The following is a 21,800-nucleotide window of genomic DNA, read 5'->3' as shown; positions in this document are numbered from 1 at the left end:
ATAGCGAAGAACATTATTGTTTGCGTGTCTGCCATCGTATGCGACGCTTGTTGTAAATACAAATTAAGTATTGTCATTCTTCTTAGTTATAGGCAACAGCCTTGCCGCAGTGGATACACCGGTTCCCGTGAGATCACCGAAGTTAAGCCCTGTCGGGCGTGGTCAGCACTTGGATAGGTGACTATCCAGGTCGCCATGCGTTGTTGCCATTTTTCGGGGTGCACTCCGTCTCGTGACGCCAATTGAGGAGCTACTCGACCGAATAGTAGCGGCTTCGGTCTAGAATACCATCATAACGACCGGGAGAGCGCTGTGCTGACCCCACGCCCCTCGTATCCGCATCCTCCAAGAGGATGACACGGCGGTCGGATGGTCTCGGTAGGCCACTCGTGGCCTGAAGACGGAATGCGTTCTTCTTATTTATAATAAAATCTATTAATGTCAGCTGCCTTGAACTGTTGTATAGCATTCCGAGAATGCAGCATCCTTTGGGGACCCTACACGATAGGAGTGGGCAGGGCCCCACTAGTTACCTTATTCAACGGAAATACATATGAAAGAATTTACAAGCAGACCACAAGTGACTATATTTTACATGTAATGTAATTCTTAGGACCACTGTCAGTGTTTTGTGGTTAATCACGCTGGAAGTGACGTTAGCATACGACTTGCTTCATTGCCTTACTTGCGCCATCGACGTATTAAGTAAATGTAAATGTCGTGTGACTAGGGCCTCCCGTCGGGTAGACCGTTCGCCGGATGCAAGTCTTTCGATTTGACGCCACTTCGGCGACTTGCGCGTCGATGGGGATGAAATGATGACGTTTATGGCAGCACAACACACAGTCCCTGAGCGGAGAAAATCCCCTACCTAGCCGAGAATCGAACCCAGGCCCTTACGATTGGCATTCTGTCGCGCTGACCACTCAGCTACCGGAGGCTAAAGACGTATTAAATGATCATTACGGACTTGACGAGCACATAACTGTTTACTAGTGTTTATCGCGGATATTTCCGTACAGTGCGATGAAAGAGATTAACTGTGGTAGCATTTCAGCGGTAGAAGTGCTCAAGACTTCTGCAGTTACGGCCCTTGTTTGCACCGTCTCCGTCGTCTTAAGTTTTCATAGCACTTCTGTCTGAAATTGTAAGTAGGCTGTTTAGGTTCTTATATTGATAACGCCACCGCCACCTAGCGCTCTGTATGAAAATCACTGGCTGTGCTGTGTGCAGTCTGTGGCTGGGTGGCATTGTTGAAATTTGCTATTGTAGTGTTGGGCAGTTGGCTGTTAACAGCGCGTAGCGTTGCGCAGTTGGAGGTGAGCCGCCAGCAGTGGTGGATGTGGGGAGTGAGATGGATATCATGGACTGATATAGATATTATGACTTTTGAACACTATTAAGGTAAATACATTGTTTGTTCTCTATCAAAATCTTGCATTTGCTAACTATGCCTATCAGTAGTTAGTGCCTTCAGTAGTTTGAATCTTTTATTTAGCTGGCAGTATTGGCGCTCGCAGCATTGCAGTAGTTTGAGTAACGAAGATTTTTGTGAGGTAAGTGATTCATGAAACGTATAGGTTAATGTTAGTCAGGGCCATTCTCTTGTAAGGATTATTGAAAGTCAGATTGCGTTGCGCTAAAAATATTGTGTGTCAGTTTATTGTTGATCAGAATAATTAAAGAGCGAAATGTCTGAGTACGTTCAGTTCTGCTCAGCTGTTTGAAAATCAAATAACGTAAGGGGTTTATCAGCACAGTAATTCATTGATTTTTCTAAGGGGACGTTTCAAAATGAAGACTGCAATCACCAACTACACTGCTCCGCTTTCGCACCCCCGCAGATCAAGTCACTAATACGAAGTGGAAGAAACAAAAACGATAATACAGTACAACGTAAAATTAATACCAATAAATTATACTTTATTTCACAAAATAACGCAAATATTTCCTTGCCGTTATTATAGCAACAAACACTGACTACAACAACAATTAAATTTCATACTTTAGTATATGAGTGCTATTTTCGTTTACCTTGACTCAGTTAAAAGACTCATGGGATGCTCTTACCTGTAACAAAATAATTTCATTTTAGTAACACAGCATTAATTAGTTAAAAAGTACTGAAACATCCATCTTATTACTAGGACTAATACGTTTTTGATGCGAAATCTCGACTGAGAATTTATAAATATTCTTATATTTATGTGGCTACACAAACTGTGAAGAAAAATATGAAATCCTTAATATCAGCAGTACGAAAAGGGAGAGAAAATTTACGATGCTGACCAAAAGTGCTTTCGAATTAATTTTTATATGTAGTAGAAGCCCCACGGCGCGTAACCGTCTCAGATATAACGAATATTGTTTAAGGTCGGGGAATTTATTGTCTTGAGTCTTGAGACAATATACAGCGTAGTTAACTCTCTATTGCTTGATGTTGCCATTTGGCGACAAACCGGAAATTTGTGGATAATGTTAGGAAACCACTCGTGTATACTTTATGTTGTCGTCCGGTAACTTTCACAGTCTGTCTGAATCGAGCTAGACTATGTTTAGAATAATGCTGTTGGCAGGAACATTTTCAAATCGATAATCTTTACTAAAGGTCGAGCGCACGTAAACACAAGCGAAAGCAGCTGTAAGAGTGAATTGTTTCTGCCACTTGTTACATCACACCTGGTAACATTTTTAAGATTGTAAAATAACGCGTATTGACAGTACACAGTATGTTTTCATGTCTCTGTAACCGAAGTATTAATAATTAATCAATATTTTAAAATGTTAATTAAATCCAAATTTCTACGATCAACGTGTTACATAGCATTTTGTGTTCCAGACCATAACCCCAGGTATTTTTTTCACTGAAATTGGTTTCCTGAAAAAGAGTGATGCAATAGAGAGCTACGTTTCATAAACTGCATCGAACTGAGTAAGGTCTAATATTATATTAAGAAACTGATGAAGTAACACTTTATCAGCTTCAGTCACCTTTTTATTCCAGTATGAGTAAATTATAGCACCTGACATTACAACTGAAAGAAATAAACTGGAGGAAGTTGATAAATTGTGTTATTTAGGAAACTGAATAACAGATATTCAGCATGGATATCATTGGGAAAAGAAACAATTTCAATAGTAAAATGTACTCTCAACGCAAGATGGCAACTATTAGTCAAGAAAAGTCCTCTAGTACTGATAATAAAACATTCCTTTGATGATGTCAGCCTGCAGTATGTACGGATGTGAAAGCTAAACATAGTCTAAAACAAACAGACAGAGGTAAGAAGCAATGGAAATGTGACCTCACGGAAGGCAAAAGAGCATAGCCGAAACATAAAGACAATGCAATGTTCTGAAAGAGTTCAATGAGTACAGAAACCTTATACCAACTATTCAAAAAAGAAAAGGAACTTATCTGGAGGTTTCTTTGAACATGGTAAGATTAAACTAATACACTGGAAGGAATAATGTGGAAAAAATAGGGGAGACAAAGGAAAAACGTTATAGGTGTATGAGAGCTAATAAAATGTCAGAATTATCAAGAAGTGATGAGGACAGCACAAGATGGGGAAAAGTGGCTCCAACAACAAGGCATAGCCTTAAGAAGTTGAGAATGATAAGTGCTGTAGGAAGATTTGTAGACATACCTAGAGAAACCCGATGTTACCCAGGTACATCTGCATCTACATACATACTCCGCAATCCACCATACGGTGCGTGGCGGAGGGTACCTCGTGCCACAACTAGCATCTTCTCTCCCTGTTCCATTCCCAAACAGAACGAGGGAAAAATGACTGCCTATATGCCTCTGTACGAGCCCTAATCTCTCTTATCTTTGTGGTCTTTCCGCGAAATATAAGTTGGCGGCAGTAAAATTGTACTGCAGTCAGTCTCAAATGCTGGTTCTCTAAATTTCCTCAGTAACGATTCACGAAAAGAACGCCTCCTTTCCTCCAGAGACTCCCACCCGAGTTCCTGAAACATTTCCGTAACACTCGCGTGATGATCAAACCTATCAGTTACAAATCTAGCAGTCCGCCTCTGAATTGCTTCTATGTCCTCCCTCAATCCGACCTGATAGGGATCCCAAACGCTCCAGAAGTAGTCAAGGATAGGTTGTATTAGTGTTTTATAAGCGGTCTCCTTTACAGATGAACCATATTTTCCCAAAATTCTACCAATGAACCGAAGACGACTATCCGCCTTCCCCATAACTGCCACTGCATGCTTGTCCCACTTCATATAGCTCTGCAATGTTACGCCCAAATATTTAACCGGCGTGACTGTGTCAAGCGCTACACTACTAATGGAGTATTCAAACATTACGGGATTCTTTTTCCTATTCATCTGCATTAATTTACATTTATCTATATTTAGAGTTAGCTGCCATTCTTTACACCAGTCACAAATCCTATCCAAGTCATCTCGTATCCTCCTACAGTCACTCAACGACGACACCTTCCCGTACACCACAGCATCATCAGCAAACAGCTGCACATTCCTATCCACCCTATCCAAAAGATCATTTATGTAGATACAAAACAACAGCGGACCTATCTCACTTCCCTGGGGCACTCTAGATGCTACCCTCACCTCCGAGGAACACAGGTATTTATTTTTTCCTTTCATTATTTTGTGGGGGTTGTCAGAGACAAAAAATTTCTCAAAGGTTTGAAATTATGTGTAAAGTTCGTTCCTAGTTGGTACGCGTGCTGGTGTCAGCTATCGCCAGCACACTGGTCGGGAAAGTTGCAGCGTGAAGATAGATTAGGAGATGCTGGATCACACGCCCGTAGCGAGAGGGGCTAGAGACACCACCAAGTACACACCACCAACGCCCTCTCAGCAGCATGTATTTAGGTCGTCGCCGCTGACTGGAGGACATCACTCTCTCTCTCTCTCTCTCTCTCTCTCTCTCTCTATCTGTCTGTCTTTCTATCTCTATCTCTCTCTATCTCTAATCTAGTTTGGCGTCTGTCAGTATAATTGCGGAGTGGATTTAGTTCGTCACAGGCTACGATAATACATAGCGACCATATTAGTGTCTATAGCGGGACTAGTTTACATCAACCAAAATTGTACTTTCATCAGTTTGCAAGAGGACTATTACTGATGAGCTTGTACCACAAAACATGGACTCTATTCAAAAAAATGTCTCTAAGCACTATGGGACTTAATATCTGAGGACATCAGTGCCCTATACGTAGAACTACTTAAACCTAACTAACCTAAGGACATCACACACATCCACGCCCCAGGAAGGATTCGAACCCGCGACCGTAGCAGTAGCGCGGTTCCAGACTGAAGCGACAAGAACCACTCGGCCACAGCGGCCGGCGGTCTCTATTCAAGTTAAGTAAAACTGCCAGTTCACGTAAATGAAGAACCGTATTAAACCACGTGTGCATTTGTGCTGTACAAAAACGATACCGGCCACCCATAAACAACATCCTCTCCCTTGCTTTCTTGCAGTACAAGACTCTACGCTCAGTACTCTCATTCTCAAATACTGCGTGAATAAAGCCTGGGAATCCACGTGAAATGAGCTACGCTTCTTTCCTCACCCTCTCCCCCTTTGATATGAGATGGTTATTAACCCCTCCCCACAGTGATTCTTTCCTGATAGTAATATACAGGGAGGTCCACCAACCGTGACCGGGCCAAATATCTCACGAAATAAGCGTCAAACGAAAAAACTGCAAAGAGCGAATCTTGTCTAGCTTGAAGGGGGAAACCAGATGCCGCTGTGGTTGCCCGCTAGATGGCGCTGCCATAGGTCAAACGGATATCAACTGCGTTTTTTTAAATAGGAACCCCCATTTTGTATTACATATTCGTGTAGTACGTAAAGAAATATGAATGTTTTAGTTGGACCACTTTTTTCGCTTTGTGATAGATGGCGCTGCAATAGTCACAAACATATGGCTCACAATTTTAGACGAACAGTTGGTAACATGTAGGTTTTTTAAATTGAAATACAGAACATTTTATTTCGGTTGTTCTAATGAGATACATGTTCTTTGAGACGTTAACATTTCTGAGAACGCATGCTGTTACAGCGTGATTACCTGCAAATACCACATTAATGCAATAAATGCTCAAAATGATGTCCGTCAACCTCAATGCATTTGGCAATACGTGTAAAGACATTCCTCTCAACAGCGAGTAGTTCGCTTTCCGTAATGTTCGAACAAGCATTGACAATGCGCTAACGCATGTTGTCAGGCGTTGTCGGTGGATCACGATAGCAAATATCCTTCAGCCTTCCCCACAGAAAGAAATCCGGGGACGTCAGATCCGGTGAACGTGCGGGCCATGATATGGTGCTTCTACGACAACTCCACCTGTCATGAAATATGCTACTCAGTACCGCTTCAACCGCACGCGAGCTATGTGTCGTACATCCATCATGTTGGAAGTATATCGCCATTCTGTCATGAAGTGAAACATCTTGTAGTAACATCGGTAGAACATTACGTAGGAAATCAGCATACATTGCACCATTTAGATTGCCATCGACATAATGGGGGGCCAATTATCCTTCCTCCCATAATGCCGCACCATACATTAACCCGCCAAGGTCGCTGATGTTCCACTTGTCACAGCCAACGTGGATTTTCCGTTGCCCAATAGTGCATATTATGCCGGTTTACGTTCCGCTGTTGGCGAATGACGCTTCGTCGCTAAATAGAACGCGTGCAAAAAAATCTGTCATCGTCCCGTAATTTCTCTTGTGCCCAGTGGCAGAACTGTACACGACGTTCAACGTCGTCGCCATGCAATTGCTGGTGCATAGAAATATGGTACGGGTGCAATCGATGTTGATGTAGCATTCTCAACACCGACGTTTTTGAGATTCCCGATTCTCGCGTAATTTGTCTGCTACTGACGTGCGGATTAACCGTGACAGAAGATGAAACACCTACTTGGGCATCATCATTTGTTGCAGGTCATGGTTGACGTTACACATGAGGCGCTTCCTTAAATAACGTAAATATCCGGCGAACCCCGTCCGGACACTTAGATGATATCGTCCAGGATGCCGAGCAACATACATAGCAGACGCCCGTTGGTCATTTTGATCACAATAGCCATACATCAACACGATGTCGACCTTTTACGCAATTGGTAAACGGGCCATTTTAACACGGAGCAAATACCGTCCGCACTGGCGGAATGTTACGTGATACCACGTACTTATACGTTTGTGACTATTACAGCGCCATCTGTCACAAAGCGAAAAAAGTGGTCCAACTAAAACTTCATATTTCATTACGTACTACACGAATATGTAAAACAAAATGGGAGTTCCTATTTTTAAAAAAACGCAGTTGATATCCGTTTGACCTATGGCAGCGCCATCTAGCGGGCCAACCATAGCGCCACGTGGTTTCTCCCTTCAAGCTAGACGAGTTTCGTTCTTTGTAGTTTTTTCGTTTGATGCTTATTTCGTGAGATATTTGGCCCGGTCACTATCAATGGACCATCCTGTATATGTGTATCTACTTTGGTTGAAATCCGCCGAGTGGTTTAGGATATGAGAAACACACACACACACACACACACACACACACACACACACACACACACACACAAACGCGCGCGCGCGCTCGTTAAGGGTATGTACCGCCACGTAAGAGAGGGCACATCAAGTATCTTCCCCCTTGGGTGATCAACCAGGAATCCTAGTGTGTACTTCTTTCCTACTGTCGCGTCCGCCAGGTTCAGACGTCTCTCCCCCACTTATCTCGATGTGTGTGTGGCGCACAGCCACTCGGGCGAACCTGGTCCCCCTGCTTTCACCGGCAGTCGATCATTAAAATAAAAACATGAGGGATACCACACGCAGGGAAACTGTGGAATACGGATGATGCGATATCAGATACTGTCCTCGACGGACAGACAGCTATTTGTTGAATCCAGTTAACAAGCGCTCCCATTACGGCCACCGTAGTCTCGTATATGTGACCAGGAGCGCGGTATTAAATCTTCGAAATTACGTTTCGTGACAAGTGAGTTACGCTCCCTATTACTGCACTAAAGCTATTATCCGGCCCTGTCACGGATCAGGCGGTAGTTGCAACGGGCGGTCGTTTGCTGATGTGCTTCCGTTTCACGCGTCCCAGTGTGATAATTGTTTTAGCGATTTTAATTCTTTTTGATTCGGTGGACCTTTGCAAAATAGAACACGAGCCAGCTATTTAAAAGGCTTCGTTAGGTGGAACACCAGTTTCCATGTTGCGCAATATTCGAATGGCGGCCGCGTCGACGCAGGAAACGACTGAGTTTTAGTGATATTGGTCTCTGCAACGTAAAACTGTTTAAAATTGAAAAATGATTCGGACACATTCTGCGTAATGTCACGAAAAACAATTAGGGAATGGCCAGAAAGAGCGGTCGCAGAAGAACATCTATATTTATCATAAAAGTGTATGTAAGTGTGTTTATATGTGTGTTCCGCATTCCTTCCTAAACCACTGGATCGGATTCAACTAAACGTGATACACATAGCACTTACTGTTTGGTAAGAACCACTGTGTGGGTAAAAACCACTTACCTCTCAAAGGGGTGGGGGTGAAAAAGAAGCGTAGCGTACGACACGATCTGACTGTATTCTTCCAGTATTTGAGAATGAGAGCATTTAGTGGCTTGCAACCAACTTTACACAAAATTTCAAACCTTTACGAGACATTTCCTCGCTCACACCACCACAAAATGATGACAGGAAAAAAAATTTATCGCTTACTACATTTTCGCCGTTCATGCAGTAGAACTACCACATCATGCATCACCTTTACACTTACTATTTATTTACTAATAACTCCTTTACCAACGCATTGCGCAGACAGTATTCATATATACTCCTGGATGCAGCTGCATCCAGGAGTACGACTCACAGTTCAGCAGATATGGCATAAATATTGAGCTGCAAGAAAACTGTAATGGAGAGCGAAACTCGCTCGAGATACAGGTGAGACTGATATTAGCCTTGACTACCGTATATATTAATTTTATTCTGCCTTACGCGTTTCAGACTTAAGCAATTCTCAAAGGCACAAAATATAAATGTAAAACCTAAACTGAATTTGTCGAACATGTATACAGAGTGTCTGATCTCCTTTACGTGATGACATTCTACATCTACATCTACGTGAGTGCTCTGCTATTCACAATGAAGTGCCTGGCAGAGGGTTCAATGAACCACCTTCAACCTGTCTCTCTACCGTTCCACTCTCTAAAGGCGCGCGCGAAAAAACGAGCACTTTTCTCTGTGCGAGTCCTGAATTCTCTTATTTTATCGTGATGATCATTTCTCCCTATATACGTGGGTGCCAACACAATGTTTTCGCAATCGGAGGAGAAAATTGGTGATTGAAATTTCATGAAAGATCCCGTTGCAACGAAAAACGCCTTTGTATTAATGAGTGTCACTCCAATTCACGTATCATGTCTGTGACACTTATCTCCCCTACTTCCCGATAATACAAAACGAGCTGCCCTTTGTACTTTTTCGATGTCATCCGTCAGTCCCATCTGATGCGGATCATACACCGCACAGCAATACTGCAGAATAGGGCGGACAATCGTGGTGTAAGCAGTCTCTTTAGTAGACCTGTTGCACCTTCTAAGTGTTCTACTAATGAATCGCAGTCTTTGGTTGGCTCTATCCACAACATTATCTATGTGATCGTTACAATTTAGGGTGTTTGTAATTGTACTCGCTAAGTGTTTAGTTGAATTTACAGTCTCTTACAACTATTGGACAAAAGCGGACGAAAAGTGAGCAAACGGCTGAGAGAAGCTGCCACAGAGTCCCACAGGACCACCACGGTCACGAAGAAGATCGAGGAGGACCTCCTTCTGGAGCTGAAAGAATTGCTATATGGTCTAGGGATCACTGACAGAGGTATGTTTAAATGAACTACAAGAAATGTAACCCAAAACTTTAAACGTGTTTTTCTGGATAGCATATTTTTCAGATAGGCGTTTAAATGGTTCAAATGGCTCTGAGCGGTCGCGCGGTTCCAGACTGAAGCGCCTAGAACCGCTCGGCCACACAGGCCGGCTCAGATAGGCGTGGAGAGTGTTTGGGCGGAATAAGGGGAACCAGCTCGCATTCGCCGAGGCAGATGGAAAACCGCCTAAAAACCATCCACAGACTGGCTGGCACACCGGACCTCGGCACTGATCCGCCGGGTGGATTCGTACCGACGGCAGGCACGCCTTCCCGCCCGGAAAGCAGTGCGTTAGACCGCACGGCTAACCGGGCAGGCTGACAGGTGTATTACCGAGCTATCTGTTTAACAAGTCGTGGTTGCGAAATACTAACACGATTTATTTATAGAAGAGCGGAAAAACAGGTAGAAGCCGACCTCTCGGAAGATCAGTTTGGATTCCGGAGAAATGCAGAAACACGCAAGGCAGTACTGACTCTACGTTTATAGCATTTGTAGACTTGTAGAAAGCTCGTTGACAAGAGTACACGCTTTGGAGTTCTGAAGGTAGCATGGGCAAAACAGAGGGAGCGAAAGGCTATTTACAACTTGTGTAATAACTAGACGGCAATCGTAAGAGTCGAGGGGCATGAAAGGGAAGTTGGGCTGGGTTGTTTGGGGGAAGAGACCAAACAGCGAGGTCATCGGTCTCATCGGATTAGGGAAGGAAGTCAGCCGTGCCCTTTCAAAGGAACCATCCAGGCATTTGCCTGAAACGAGTTAGGGAAATCACGGAAAACCTAAATCAGGATGGCCGGACGCGTTACTGAACCGTCGTCCTCCCGAATGCGAGTCCAATGTGCTAACCACTGCGCCACCTCGCTCGGTGAAAAGAAAGTGGTGGTTGAGAAGGGAGTGAGACAGGGTTTTAGCCTATTCCCGATGTTATTCCAGCTGTACATTGAGGAAGCAGTAAAGGAAACCAAAGAAAAATTTGGAGTAGGAATTAAACTTCAGGGTGAACAAATAAAAACCTTGAGGTTTGTTGATGACACTGAAATTCTATCAGAGACAGCAAAAGATCTAGAAAGAGCAGTTGAACGGAATGGATAGTATCTTGAGAGTAGTATACAAGATGAATATAAAAAAAAGACGTGGGTAATGGAATGTAATCGAATTAAATCACGCGATGTTGAAGGGATTAGATTAAGAAATAAGAGACTAAAAGTAGTCGATGAGTTTTGCTATTTGGGCAGCAAAATAACTGATGATGGCCGAAGCAGAGAGGACATAAAATGTAGACTGGCAGTGACAAGAAACGCGTTCCTGACAAAAAAAAGAGAGAGAGAGAAATTTGTTAACATCGAATACAGATGTTAGTTTTGGGCAGTCTTTTCTCGAACGTATTTGACTGGAGTGTAGCTCTATATGGAAGGGAAACGTGGACGATAAACATTTGTAAGTAGGCTGTTTGGTTTTTTATGTTGGTAACGTCACGTAGCGCTCTGTATGAAAATCACTGGCTGTGTGTGTGCAGTCTGTGGCTGGTTGGCACTGTTGGAATATTCGCTATTGCAGTGTTGGGCAGTTGGATGGGAACAGCGATTACGGGCAGCATGGGGTTCACGCCTGAGCCACAGGACGTGCGCTAGCAGCGCATGTTGGGTGTTTCAAGCGTCAACTTCGCGTTTTAATATCTCGGGATGTAATGGGAATATTGCAATGCAATCAACGCCATTGTGTATGTGCTTTGTCATGCTATGGATTGCTGAAGAAAAAATAAAGGAGGTCCATTTAAAATACATAAGTTTGTGTTAAAAAACACATATGCTTTCGTTTTAGAATGTTTCCAAATATGTACATTCATGGGCCCCAGCCCTACATTGATACCGGTGAAAGTCGTTTTCCAATAGCTGTTATTGTTCCAGAGATATTTTGGGTGGACAAGATACCTGGGACACCCTATATATAACTTTTGAACACTATTAAGGTAAATACATTGTTCTCTATCAACATCTTTCATTTACTAACTATGCCAATCAGTAGTTGGTGCCTCCAGTAGTTAGAATCTTTTATTTAGCTGGCAGTAGTGGCGCTCGCTGTATTGCAGTAGTTCGAGTAACGAAGATTTTTGTGAGGTAAGTGATTCATGAAAAGTATAGATTATTGTTAGTCACGGCCATTCTTTTGTAGGGATTATTGAGAGTCAGATTGCGTTGCGATAAAAATATTGTGTGTCAGTTTAGTGATGATCAGAATAAGTAAAGAGAGAAATGAGTACGTTCAGTTTTGCTCAGCTGTTTGAAAATCAAATAACGTAAGGGGTTTACCAGCACAGTAATTCATAAATTTTTTCTAAGGGAGGTTTCACATTTAAGACAAGAAGAGAGGAGTATAAGCTTTAGAAATATGATGTTACAGAAGGATCTGAAGATTAGATGGGTAGATCAAGTCACTAATGAAGAGGCAGTGAGATGACTGGGTGTTGTGTGATGTCCTTAGGTTAGTTAGGTTTAAGTAGTTCTAAGTTCTAGGGGACTGATGACCATAGATGTTAAGTCCCATAGTGCTCAGAGCCATTTGAATCATTTGAATAGGCAGTGAAGATAATTGGGGAAAAAATATGTTTGTGGTAGAAACTGACTAAAATAAGTGATCGGTTGATAGGAAACATTGAGGTATCAAGAACGGATCACCAATTTAGTGATGATGATGATGATGATGTTTGGTCTGTGGGGCGCTCAACTGCGCGGCTGTCAGCGCCCATACAAATTCCCAACCTTCGCTCAGTCCAAATCACCTATTTAGTGCTGGACGGAATTGTGTGTGTGTGTGTGTGTGTGTGTGTGTGTGTGTGTGTGTGTGGGAGGGGGGGGGGGCAAGAGGTAAAACTCGTAGATGGGGGCCAAGAGATGAATACACTAAGCGGATTTCCAAGGATGTAGATTGCTGTAGTTATTCGTAGAAGGAGTAGCATGGAGAGCCGCATTAAACCAATCTGCGGACGGACGACCACAACACAATTACCCACATTTATATTGGTCACAGAAGAATGATACCGAATAAAGCGGTACCTTTTCTGAACGTGCCGATGGGACACTACGGCGCACACTTTAGTAGGCTTCCCCGAATGGCTTTAACGTTCCCTGGGCTCATAGCCCTATTCTAGGGCGGGGGGGGGGGGGGGCGGAACTTCCTTAAGATCCCAGATTCTCCCTCTCCAAGGTGCTCAGTTCCGCCCCCGAAGCGCTTTCTGAAAGGAGTTTAAAAGCATCGGTGCATTTGTCCCCAATGGGGTGTGCTGCTAGTAATTACGATCTGCGCGGCACGGTGAGCGCGTATTGGCGGTCAAAGACTGCGACGGCCTGGGACAGGCGACCTCCGTACAAAGATGCGAGAAGACAGCCGGGGAGCGGGCGCAATAGGCGGCGTGCTGGAGAAAGCTTTCCAAAGCCGGGCACAGCGAGCGCGCCCGCGGGAGGAAAAAATGACCTCCTAATTGGAGCAATTAGTCAGGAGGCGGCCGTGGACACAGGGTCCCACCGATCTCGCTACTGGTTGAGGGCCCGCCGAATACGGCAAGAATGCGTGCGCCCTACAGTACTGTTTGCCGAATGCTATCCCTCATACACCAACACCCTGACGCATGTCGTTACTGTTGCTCGATTGCAGAAAATGTTGTTACCCTATACACGGGGAAGGATCGCAAAGTAATGCACAATAATTTTTTCTGCCCTGGTATTGCACCTGGAATGTTGAAATTTCGCGATCATATACCAGGGAGAGTCAAATGAAAACCTTAAATATTTTTTTAAATTTTATTTATTGTGCAGAAGTTGTACAAAGCTTTTCAACATAATCTCCCCCACGCCCAATGCAAGTCCTCCAGCGCTTACAAAGTGCGTAAATTCCTTTAGAAAAAAATTATTTTAGTAGTCCGCGCAACCACACCGCGTGGTGTACCTCTTCATCAGAACGGAACTTCTTTCCTCCCATTGCGTTTTTTAGTGGTCCAAACATATATAAATCACTTGGGGGCAAGGTCTGGTGAGTATGGTGGATGAGGAAGACCCTCAAAATGCAGGTCTGTGATCGTTGCAACTGTTGTACGGGCAAAAAAATGGTTCAAATGGCTCTGAGCACTATGGGACTCAACTGCTGAGGTCATTAGTCCCCTAGAACTTAGAACTAGTTAAACCTAACTAACCTAAGGACATCACAAACATCCATACCCGAGGCAGGATTCGAACCTGCGACCGTAGCGGTCTCGCGGTTCCAGACTGCAGCGCCTTTAACCGCACGGCCACTTCGGCCGGCTTGTACGGGCAGTGAGGGCCTTTGCATTGTTATGTTGCAAAAGCACACCTCCTGACAGTAGTCCCTCTAGGCATGTAATGCTCCAAAATGACGCGTTTTTCATCCTGCTAATGGTTCTGTTCGATAACTTCTTTGGTTTTGGTGATGAGGAATCACGCCATTCCTTGCTCGCTTTCTTCGTTTCCGGTTGGTGGAAGTGAACCCAGGTTTCGTCCCCAGTAACGATTCTTGCAAGGAAACCATCACCTTTTCGTTCAAAGCGCCGAAAAAGTTCTTCACAAGCATCAACACGTCGATCTCTAATTTCAGGAGTCAGCTGCCGTGGCACCCATCGTGCAGACACTTTGTGAAACTAGAGCACATCATGCACCATGTGCAGAGCTGACTCATGACTAATCTGTAAATATGCTGGACCGTCATTCGGTTTTCCTTCACTATGGATTCTGTGGAGTCACAACTCGTTGTGCGTGACCTGGACGAGGAGCATCTTCCAATGTAGTCACACCACTTGCGAACTTCCTACTCCATTCGTAGAGTTGCTACTGTGACAAACATGCATCACCGTACTGAACCTTCATTCGTCATGAATTTCAATAGGTTTCACACCTTCACAACGCAAAAACCGAATAACAGAACGCTGCTCTTCCCTGGTGCAAGTCGCAAGTGGGGCGGCCATGTTTATACTGATTCTGCGACGGTATGTGTGCATCTGCACTATGCTGCCACCTACAGGCCATTCTGCACGCTGTTTATAGCAGGCTTACCACCTTACAGGATAACGGCGCAAAATTTCGATTTGTTAATACAAATTTAAGGTTTTCATTTGACTCACCCTCGTAGTTTGAAATTTGCTCTACACGGGGTATTATGTTTTCATGTGCAGCTGTAGCGAGAGAAGCATGAATTACCAAACAATCATGGAGTGTATGTTATTGTGGTCAACTTGTGAAGAGCAGCGAAGTGTAGCTCGATATTCGTGAGCGAAAGGGTATAAACCGAGTGAAATTCACAGCAGCAAGCGTGGCGTGTATGGGGACGGACTGTATGGAGCGAAGCAATGTCTCTGGGTCGTGTGCATTCTTCCAAGAGGGCCGTGTGAACTTGGTAACTGCTACGACCCCGCATAATGTCGCAGCCATTGAGGCAGCAATATTGAACGACCGTCGTGTGCAACTGAGAACTTTACCGCAGCATTTCAGCATTTCCTACGGTGCGACGCACGATACGACACGTTTAGATTTCGTCAAATTAGTGCTCGCTGGGTGCCTACGAAACAGACACACAACCCCAGGGGCCAGCGAATGACGACAAACTTGGATCACTTAACGTGTTATGCCGTAAAAGGGCATGACTTTCTGAAAGGAATCGTAGCCGTTGATGACTTGTGGGTGTACCGCTACAGGCCAGAAACCAAGCAGGCCTCTATGAAGTGGAAACATGCTGGTTCCCCAGTACGAAAAAGAATTCGAGGTGATTCAGTCTGCCAAGAAAGTGCTTGTGACAGTGTTTTGGGATATGCATGGTGTGTTATTGGTGGACTCTGCCGAACACGGGACCACTGCGAATGCTGCAGCCCACATTGAAACTTGGGTTAAGTTGCATGCCCTTCCTGACAAACTTCACAACATTAATGTTGACGGAGTCAAACTCCTTCATGACAATGCTCGCCCTCATGTTGCTGCCCCTGTTCGTGAGAAAATCGCCAGATTTGGGTGGGAAATACTCCAGCATCCTCCATATAGTCTGGACTTTGCATTGATGGACTTTCATCTGTTTTGTTCCATGAAGAAATTCCTGGACGGTAATCGCTTTGCAACAGATGTAGAAGTGAAATCAGCAGTCCTGTTGCGACCATAGAAAATTTTAATTTTTATTCTTGCTTTTGTGACCATGAGTCCAGGCTCCAAGGCAAACAGCCAGCCGACACTAAGAAATAGTCCACCAGGACGTAGGGACAAAATAAGCGGCGGAGGCTGCCAAGTATGGCTTGTTGATCCAAGAACTTAGTGTTTGACTTCCTGCCAGAGGAAGCAGCATGAATCAAACTTGCACAATGGAAGACGGAAACACCAGGGCGATAATACAGTAAGAGAGAGTGTCAGTCACGTGCGGAAAAGACTCGTGTGGAACCAAAGTAAGTTATGTGCAGCTAGAAACGAAAGTGTCGTGTGGAACCGAAGGCATTCTTGCGCAAGCCGATCAATTCGAAAGGAGAGTGTCATGTGGAACCATAGGCATTCTTGTGCAATCCGATCACTTAGAAATGAAAGCGTCGTGTGAAACAAATTAACTCGTGTGCACCCAAGTACGTGAGAAACGAAATAAAAGGCCAGGCAGCGGAATAGCTAGAAGCAGAGATTCAGATGCAGATTCAGAGCCAGACGCCAGCGGGGCCGAGTAGGCCCATAGCAGCCGATACAGCTGATAAAGACTTCAACTACGAGAAGACGGTGGTAGACTCTGGTGGACACTCAGGAACTGCAGGTCAAGTAGGATTTTTAGAGTTTCATTGGAATAGTGTTGAACAGAGGCTGTCAGTCTGTCTCACTTACAGAGATTTCAGTGCTAACCAAGAACAAGTGATTGCTTTGTACTTGTTTCTTATATGTACTGGCAATTAGCTTTGAAGTAGTAAGTCCGAATAAATAGACTGAACCTTACTAAGGGGTTTATGGTCCAACACCTCACATAATTATATGTGAGAATAAACTTGATAGAAACTAACCAATCTTTTCTGCCTATTGCAATTCTGTAACCTATTTTCAGGAAACTTATTTGCTTCAAATCAAGGAGATTCTCTCCCTCTCATCTCCGATATAAAGGTTGACAGCAATTTATAACTAAGCCAATGTTGTTAACGTCCCGATTGGGCTACGCAGTTCGCAGTTACTTCATTCTGGTATAGTGAGGCTGTGCCGGGACGCGACAGTCCGGACTTGGCTATACCCCAATCAAACGGACTTCTTCGAACAGGGCATATTGAAACCGGTACCACGACGGGATAAATGTGTTGAGAACATTGGTGACTACGTAGAAAAGTAGGTAAAAGGTGTAAGTTCATTAGTAATTTTTTTATCTATAAAACTTTTTGCTAATAAAATTATTGTGCGTTGCCCTCCGATCTTCCCTCGTATACATGTGTGGACCCAGACATGTCCGCCATAAAATACACGACACATGTATGTAGCATATCTGTAGGCGTGAATGCCTTGGTAACTTCAGTGTGGTTGCACAACAGGGTCCGAGCTTATTGCGGGGGTACACTGGCCTCTCTACGAGTAGGTCTGCGAGTGGACAGTGGACGCTGCAAGCGTATGACAAGATGAGAATTTGGGAAGCGTGTCCGGATGGCCGAGTCGGTTAGGGCAACCGCTCGCGATAAGCGGGAGGTCCAGGTTGGAGTCCCAGTCCGGCACAAATTTCAGCTTTCACCACCGAATTATTTCGATGCTCGATCGCGGAAGGCGTCGGTCTTTCCTCCGAAATTTGGAAATATTGTTGTTGTCGTCTTCGATCCAAAGACTGGTTAGAAACAGCTGTCCACCGCCATACATCCCAAGCGATTCTCTACACCTACATACTCCGAAAATCATGATACGGTGGATGACGGAAGAGACCATGTACCACTACCAACCACTTCCTTTCCTATTCCACTAGCAATTGTAGCAAGGGAAAAACGACTGCCTATAAGCCTCCGTATGGGCCCTAATTTGTGATTTCTGAGCCGGCCGGAGTGGCCGAGCGGTTCTAGGTGCTTCAGTCTGGAGCTGCGCGACCGCTACGGTCGCAGGTTCGAATCCTGCTTCGGGCATGGATGTGTGTGATGTCCTTAGATTAGTTAGGTTTAAGTAGTTCTAAGTTCTGGGGGACTGATGACCTCAGAAATTAAATCCCATAGTGCTCAGAGCCATTTGGACCATTTTTGTGATTTCTGTCTACGTGGTCCTTAGGTGAAATGTACGTTGGCGGCAGTAGAATCGTTCTGCAGTCACCTTCTGGCACCGCTTCTCAAAATTTTCTCAACGCTCTTTTGCGAAAACAACGTCGTCTTCCATCCAGGGATTCACGTTTGAGTTCAGGAAGCATTTCCGTAATAAGAAACTTCCTGGCAGATTAAAACTGTGTGCCCGACCGAGACTCGAACTTGGGACCTTCGCCTTTCGATACTGGCAGAAGTAAAGCTGTGAGGACCGGGCGTGAGTCATGCTTCGGTAGCTCAGATGGTAGAGCACTTGCCCGCGAAAGGCGAAGGTCCCGAGTTCGAGTCTCGGTCGGGCACACAGTTTTAATCTGCCAGGAAGTTTCATATCAGCGCACACTCCGGTGCAGAGTGAAAATCTCATTCTGGAAACATTTCCGTAATATTTTCGAGCTGATCGAACCTACCACTATCAAATCTAGCAGCACGCTTCTTCCCATTACGTCCAACGCTGGGATTCTACTCCAATGGCGGAGAGCCCTGGCAGTAGTGACAATGGAAGGGAAAATAAGCAGAAGATATGGAGTTTGTGTTGGGGAGGGCACTCAACTTGGGTAGTTCGTGCAGCTACATTAACCATAGTGCTGTGGTGTTGTAATAGTCAGCATTTCTGCCTAGCAAGCAAGAAGACCCGGGTACGAGTCCCGGCCGCAGCAGAAATTTTAGTCCATTTCTTCTGCTTCAATCATTTTCGCAGCTTCTGAATTGCTTCGATGTCTTCCTTTAATCCGACCTGGTAGGGACCCCAAACACTAGAGCAGTACTCAGCAACGCGTCGCACTAACGTTCTATACGCCGTCTCCATCATAGATGAGCAACACTTTCCCGAAATTCTCCCAATAAAATGAAGTCGGGCATTCGCCTTCCCGACTACCAATCTGACGTCTGCGTAACTACCGCAGACTAAAGTTAAGTCATTTTTCCACTACACATTCCATAGCCTCAATAACCTCCTCCCTTTCTGCGAAAGAAGTTATTTTTACAGCGAATTCATGTACTGCAGTAAATGAAGGAATATTATGAAGAGCTGAGTGACAAAATAATTAACTGCACAACTGACGACAAACACTTCGATCTATCGAGTGCAGCGAAGCACACAGGATATCTTCCTTGTATCGAGGTTTGTTTTCAAGGATCGAGTAATGGAGAAATTCGATTTATCCACGTTCCAATTACGAACAGTCGACTGTGTACTGGTTCAAATGGCTCTGAGCACTATGGGGCTTAACATGTGAAGTCATCAGTCCCCTAGAACTTAGAACTACTTGAACCTAACTAACCTAAGGACATCACACGCATCCATCCATTCGAACCTGCGACCGTAGCGGTCGCTCGGTTCCAGACTGTAGCGCCTAGAACCACTCGGCCATCCGGCCGGCGACTGTGTACTCTCAGCGAACATACGCCACTGCCAAAGTCTAAGTTAGTAAGTGAAAGAACGAGTGCAATGAAAACAAAGCTAAAGTTATGTTTCGCGTAAGTCAGATCAAGTTTTCCTGTCAATCCTACAGAAGTTTTGATACGTTGTGTGTTAGCAAGAGGCAAAACAATCTGCACTATACTCTTTGATAGACACTGTATTTACACCGAAAAATATGAAAGACAGAAAACGAGACGTCGGGCCGAAAGAGCAGTACTTAAACAAATATTTGCTTGTTTTACACGCTTTTCATCTGCCTAAAGCAGCTACACTGCGCAACACAAAGGGTCACTTTTTCGAAACCCTGTAACTATCTCCCATTGCGACGCAAAAGATGGAAATTTGACTCAAAGGTGTCCACAACCTTCCTCTGCAATGGCGCAAAAGCGTGGCGCCCTGCGACATCACACCCGTGCTCGGCGATGCTTCCAACAGCAGTTTGTTGACACAGGCGAGAAAAAAAAGCCAGCGCTCAGGAGTTCATATGAAATGTAAGATGGGTTGATGATGTCACAGTCGCACCAAATTTCACCACAATTCTGCCCAACGCCACCGTGGACGTGTCTCACACCCTCTTACCTACATTTCACTACTTCTTTTGACGCCTCGGAGATGGAGATCAGAACAGCAACACTGCGTAAAAATCGCGCGGTTTTCTTACGAGTTTTTTTATGGTTTTAGGGCGCAAAACTGCTACGATCATTAGCGCCCGGTCTGTGGCTTAGGAAAAGGTATATTAAAAAAAATGGAAACCAGCAGCAGTGGGAGCGAAACTCAAAAAAGTGGGGAAACTAAAAAACAGAAGGAAAGTTTTCAAAAACCACTATAGAGGGAGGGGGGGGTGGTTTGTTCCCAAAAAGAGCTTCAAATGACCTAGGTCATCTCACTGACACTAATAAACTCGACAACGCGATCGGCTGAGCGCGTATCATCTGCTAAAATGGAAGATATATCAGGTGACAGCTGTAGACGGCACGTAACGGAGTAAAATAGGGGCACTCAAGTAAAAGGCGTATCACCGTCCTCAGTTGAGAGCAGTGGAGACAAAGCGGGGGAGGATCGCCACTTAGAAGATGTCGATGGCTAAAATGACAGTGCCCTATCCGGAGTCTAGTTAAAATTACCTCCTCCCGACGACGAGTTCTCACGTCCCGCAATTTATTGTTGGGAAGTGTCGACCAATGTGCGTGTCATAAAAGAGCAACACGACGACATACAATACTCGGTAGATCGGCGAAGGGAACCATGCGAATAGCAGGCTGAAGAAGAGAGACTGCAGCCTTGGCCGCTATATGGGCCGCCTCGTTTCCACGGATACCAACGTGTCCTGGTATCCAGAGGAATGACACAGAGACGCCCCCCAAGTGGAGCAAGTGGAGGTAGTCCTGAATCCGGTGGACCAGAGGGTGGACAGGGTAGAGAGCTTGGAGACTGAGAAGAGAGCTGAGCGAATGTGACAAGGGAACCTCCCCATCGCACCCCCCTCAGATTTAGTTATAAGTTGGCACAGTGGATAGGCCTTGAAAACTGAACACATTTCAATCGAGAGAACAGGAAGAAGTTGTGTGGAACTATGAAAAAATAAGCAAAATATAGAAATTGAGTAGTCTATGCGCAAGATAGGCAACAGCAAGGAGAGTGTGAACTCAGGAGCGCCGTGGTCCCGTGGTTAGCGTGAGCAGCTGCAGAACAGAGGTCCTTGGTTCAAGTCTTCCCTCGAGTAAAATCTTTAGTTTTTTATTTTCAGTTTATGTGACAAACTCTTATGTTTTCATCACTTTTTTGGGAGTGATTATCACATCCACAAGTCCGCCCCAGTAGCTGAGTGGTCAGCGTGTCGGATTGCCGACCTCTGGGCCCGGGTTCGATTCCCGGCTGGGTCGGAGATTTTCTCCGCTCAGGGACTGGGTGTTGTGTTGTGTTCATCATCATTTCATCCCCATCCGGCGTGCAGGTCGCCCAATGTGGCGCCGAATGTAATAAGACCTGCGATATGGCGGCCGGACCTGCCCCGCGAGGGGCCTCCCGGCCAATGACGCCAAACGCTCATCATCATCATCACATCCACAAGAAAACCTAAATCGGGCAAGGTAGAAGAATCTTTTTACCCATTCGCCAAGTGTAAAAGTTAGGTGAGTCGACAAAA

The 21,800-nt window shown here is 44.8% G+C and overlaps 1 protein-coding gene and 1 pseudogene across 1 annotated transcript in view; one reads left to right on the top strand and one right to left on the bottom strand.

The window, feature by feature from the left end:
• Nucleotides 1–21,800, bottom strand: part of LOC126199620 (uncharacterized) — a 423,045-nt gene that overhangs the window by 191,505 nt on the left and 209,740 nt on the right. The window lies entirely within an intron of this gene.
• LOC126199855 (5S ribosomal RNA) lies at nucleotides 92–209 on the top strand (annotated as a pseudogene).

This window comes from Schistocerca nitens, chromosome 8 (genome assembly GCF_023898315.1).
Source record: "Schistocerca nitens isolate TAMUIC-IGC-003100 chromosome 8, iqSchNite1.1, whole genome shotgun sequence".
In the NCBI taxonomy this organism is placed as follows: domain Eukaryota; kingdom Metazoa; phylum Arthropoda; class Insecta; order Orthoptera; family Acrididae; genus Schistocerca; species Schistocerca nitens.
This window is presented reverse-complemented; position numbering and strand designations above follow the sequence as displayed.